The sequence below is a fragment of the Atractosteus spatula genome, chromosome 17 (genome assembly GCF_055471065.1).
Source record: "Atractosteus spatula isolate fAtrSpa1 chromosome 17, fAtrSpa1.hap1, whole genome shotgun sequence".
NCBI classification, from domain to species: domain Eukaryota; kingdom Metazoa; phylum Chordata; class Actinopteri; order Semionotiformes; family Lepisosteidae; genus Atractosteus; species Atractosteus spatula.
The window spans coordinates 5,082,193-5,087,439 of record NC_142722.1 but is presented as its reverse complement, the minus strand read 5'-3'; positions in this window follow the sequence as shown (position 1 = coordinate 5,087,439).

Below are 5,247 nucleotides of genomic sequence, written 5' to 3'. Positions count from 1 at the left end.
GACATAGTGACAGAGAGAAGTTTGGGGTCAGAGCACAGTTCAGAGCCATTGTACAGCGCCCCTGGAGCAGTTGGGGGTTAAGGGCATTGCTCAGGGGCCCAAGGGAGTAGGATTCCTCTGCTGGCTGCAGGATTTGAACTGGCAACCTTCCAGCCACAGGCGCAGATCCTTAGCCACAGAGCTACTGCTCCACCCGTTAGTGTAGTGCTGCCTTTTACTGTCCATCTTGGAATTTTTCAAAGAACCCAAGTATTCTGCTCTATCATTCTCGTGATGCATCTCTCATTAACCGAGCATTGAATTGGAATTGCAGCTGGTTGTCGCTCTGCTTCTGTACTAGAATGGTGCTTATCTGTGTTTTCGGAGTGGTGATGGGTAGCTCTTCTGGGGGCCTGGTGGGGTGTGTCTCCAATAATCAATCCCTCTGTCACTGCAATAATTAGCAAGTTCTAATTTCCTTCTTATCAGGCAGAGACTAATTTACTAAAGGAATGGGAAGAATGATCATCAGACAGTCAGGTTAACCTCATCAAACCTCCTGCTGATTTCTGTGCGAGAATGGATCTGTTTTTCTTTTGCATGTTTCTGCCTGGATCTTCACTGTGTCCTGACTCTGGGCCTGATAGGACAACAATTTTCTAGCTTTGCTACTGAGTGCTGCTCCTCTCCAGCTGTGAAATACAAAAACTCAATAACAAATCCACGTGTGAGTGTGTTCGACAGATGTGACAGCTGAGCAGGATCCACACACACACACACACACACACACACACACACACACACACACACACACACACACACACACACACACACACACACACACACACACACACACACACACAGGCCCACTGGAACAGAGCAGAGACGTGCTCTTTCACACTTCTCATCTGATGCAAGATCTTTGCATTCTTAGACTGGTTTTAACTTTTTTTCCCCAACACAACTGCCAAACACACCAGTGACGTTTAGGGTCCCCTGGAACAATATCTTCCCTTGGTGCCCCCCTGAGCTAGGTATCTAGGTATCAAAACTAGGTATCTTCCAAGACTGTTCTCAAAACCTCAAGTTATCTCCAGCATCTTGCTTGGTCAGCCAGACTCTATCTTTCCTCTCTCTTGCAGGTGGCTCTGGTGTCTCCCTCTGTCTTCAGGGAGCAGATTTAGACTGATCTGGAAACAGCAGCTTCCTGTTTGTTTTTTTAAATCAACACTTGCAAAGTTGTCTTTGACCAATCGTCTTCTCCCAGCCGGTCAGGTGACTGAGGGCGGCAGCACAATGCCACACACGTTCCTGGGGGTTTCCATCCTGCCTGACCTCATTGTCGCTGTCCCCCAACAATTGTCATGTCGTCTTGTTAGACAAACCTAGATTTGGAAATCTTTAGGGGCTTTTTCTGAGTCTGAATGAGCCCAAGAACGGCAATGAAGTGAATCTGAGCAAGACTGTTATAACAAGCCATTCAGCATTTTGTCTCCTGTACTGTTACTGCACTGTTAATCTCTAAATACAACAGGCCAGAAAAATATACTGTAGAGCCCTCACTACTGCTGCCTCAGGTTGGCCCCCCACCACTCGGGGCTCAAACCCAGGCCTCCAGCATCACTCAACAGGGAACCAGCCAGCTGAGCTAAAGGGAGCTCTCCCCCCAGCCCGCCTGCTGAGGTCCCTGCTATTCACAGGGAAGGGCGGTGATGTCACCGCGCTGGCAAGCCAGCTCGCACAACCTGTAATGTCGGCCGTATGTGTTACAATACTGAAGCAGTGAGCTAAGTGCCATAGGAGTCATCGCAGGAGTTCTGATCTCCAGGTGCTGCACTTCAGGAGAACACACAGGAGTGACATCAGCAGAGTGTGCTCTGTCAGCGTTCTGGACAGCTGCAGCTCAGTTACTGATAAGTTACACCATGTAAGGTATTCTTATCGTAAGGTAACGGCAGGTCCTGAGCTGTCATCTTCCTCTCATTGCTGATGCTGGGCTGTTTCTGTCACAGAGGAGTGGAACACCAGCCTTTTCAATTTTTTTAAAGTAGCAACTTGGCTCCTGCAAGATTTCGAAATTTACAGTCTGACATAGTTCTTGGAAGTTCCCTTTTACAAAACAAACAAAGTCCCTGTGGTAGGCTGTTTTCTTTCCTTTATTTTTATGGATGTGTTATATAAGTCTTTTAGTGAGACGATTTTTGGTGAATAGGGTGTGTTATGTAAGTCTAAAAAGAACAGACAAGGTGATATTTCTTTCAGTTTGCAGCAGATGTGATGATTGAGGGTTTTCAGGCATGGCTGCACAGAAAAAGCCGACAAGAGTGCCCAGTTATGAGCTTCACTGGCAGATGTGTCTGCTGTGTCTTCTTTGGGGAAAGTGCAAGAATATGGATTGACAGAACCCCCCTACACACACACACACACACACACACACACACACACACACACACACACACACACACACACACACACACACACACACACACACACACACACACAGTACCAAGTTTGTGAAATCATAATGACATTCTTTCAGGATCTCTTCACAAACTGCTGGTTCAGGACATTGCTGGCATCCTGGAAAAGACACAGTAGGCATTTAATTTTTAGATTTTAAACACGGGTTTCCAGTCATCTATTCTTCAAAGTCTATCTAATAGAAGTTTGTCCATGACAACCCTGTGCAGACATTTTGCAGTGTGTCGTGTCTGTGTTATGAATTTGAATGGTCCATTTTCACTATGTAAGCTTTTACTCTGCTGCACTACACTTTAATTTAGCAAGAGACATCTGCAAGTACCTCCCTAGAGCCATCTGTTATACCTTGTATGTGAAGGACTTGTTCCAAACCTCTGATTTTGTCTGCCCTGTGTCGAAGAACCCTGCTAATTCTTTGTCTCTGCGTGTCTACTTCTGTCCCAGCCCTGGTATGTGCTGCTCCTTAGTTGTGGTGCATTGCTCTGCAAAGGTGCATTGTTCTGCATTACCAACACCTAATTTAACAGCATTTTCATAGAAAAACCTATCTACTGCCATCAGAGCATGAGATCCATGCATTCTGAATCCCCATAAGTATTGGGAATCCACACAAATAGAGTACCTGAATGGGAGACTCCTGGGAAAGCTAAGGTTGCTGCTAAAAGTGGTGTTAGTGGGGCCAGTAGGGGGCGTTCACCCCACAGTCTGTGTGGGTCCTAATGCCCCAGTATAGTGACGGGGACACTATACTCTAAAAGTGTTGCCATCCTTCAGATGAGATGTAAAACCGAGGTCCCAACTCTCTGTGGTCATTAAAAATCCCAGGGTGTTTCTCGAAATGTGTAGGGCTGTTACGCTGGAGTCCTGGGCAAATTTCCCCCTGGCCTTTACCAGTCATGGCCTCCTAATAATCCCCATCTCTGAACTGGCTCCATCACTCTGCTCTCCTTCCCACTGAGAGCTGGTGTGTGTGGGGAGCGGACTGGCGCATCATCCAGGTGGGGCTGCACACTGGTGCTGGTGGACGTGATCCCCATTACCTGTATAGCGCTTTGAGTGGAGTGTCCAGAAAAGCGCTATATAAGTGTAAGGAATTATGAAGTCTGTCCTTTTCACTGTGGGGAAAGCTCAGTTTTTCTCCTGGACCTGTAACCTTCATGATTCCCATCTTCCAGTGCAGATCCCGAGGACTGGATGGCAGCCTTGTCTCCCGGCTGTCGGGATGTCAGGAGAGGGGAGACCGCTTTCGGAGGCGGTTGGGGCCGGCCAGCGGGAAAGGACAAAGAGCCCTCTCACACCTTTCAGAGATGAACTTTAAATGACGGCTTTGCTATTGTAGAGGCGCAACATTAAAACTCAAGGAAGACGAAACTTGATTGCCCATTAATGACAGGGCCCTGACTGAACTGAAAGGGTCGTCTCGGTGATTGAAAAGGTTAGCAGTTGCGCAGCCCGTTGCTTAGCTACCCAGCTCTTCCCTGCTTTGTGTTGTATTGAGTAAGTCGTGGTGTCATGCAAAAGAGGGCCATTTTATTAATGTATTGCATGCCGGCGGGAGTTCGGAAAGGATACCGGGTTTCAAAGAGAACCTTATAATGCGTCCAAGGCAGTGGAAACGTCTTTTAGCAAGAGTCTCTGCGTGCCCTTTCCACCTTAAAACCCCCTTTGGTTTTAAGAGTTCGGAGGGATTTTTCCCTGGGGAGGAAATGTTCTTCCATCAGACGAAGAAGGGAGCCCAGCAGCGGGAAAGGGAACGAGATTGAGAGAGCGTGACGGAACGAGTGAGAGAAGAGAAGACAGCGGCGATATGGGTTCCAAAATAAAAGACTGGCCCCCTTAACAAATGGCACTGGGCACTCTTATCTGCCCGCCGCACCTTGGGAAGTCATGGAGGAATGGAGCTGTTCATCACCGCTGCTCCGTGTCTGTTGACATTGATCTCAGCCCAGTTTAATGCAAACTTTTTATTATTATTTATTTAGAGGAAAGGTCACTGCGCTGGATTGGCTCCAGTATTATTACCCATCTCCAGCCGCGTGACGACGTCGCCGCATGTGGGGCTACCGGAGCCCAGCTCGTGTGTGGCTCTGGAGCTGACGAGGCAGCCTGTGCTGCTGTTGCAGCCACAGCGTTGCTCTGAGAAGGCATGTCATTGTAGAAGAGGGGGACTTTTTCCATTTTAACAGCTCCAGCTAGACATTGAAATGAAATGCATGGTTTTGCCACCTTCATTACCGTTAGTCGACCTGATGGGGGTTCGTTTGTGTTTATTTCATACACAAACCAGCCCCCTGTTTTATGTGGATGTTTAGTACAGAAGGTTGCAGTTTCCTGTTATAAACATTGCTGACAGTGGCAGAGTGGTAATAGCTGCTAATAACAAGCTTTAATGCATTAACTGGTTATTACCCACACAATGCTAGGTTATCTCTAAACCGTAAATAGTTAAACACATATTTTAACATTAAGATCGCCGAAAGAATGATGATAATGGAACTAGAACTGGTGTTTACTCACCCATTGACAGTCTATTTCAAACATGCTATTAAAGGACACTATAGTTAGGGGTTTTGTCCTCTTCTCTGAGCACAGTGAAGTTACATTGCTCAACACAGTGAGAGGTGTTATGTGTGGAATTTTGTCCCCACCCTCATTCATTCAAGTGTCTGGATTTTCAAATGGACCAAATTAACCCAGAGGACTTTGGAACGAGCAGCGAGTCACGAACTAGAGGACACAAGTGGCAACTACCTGGAAGAGCATTTAAACCTGAGAAAGAGAGTTTAT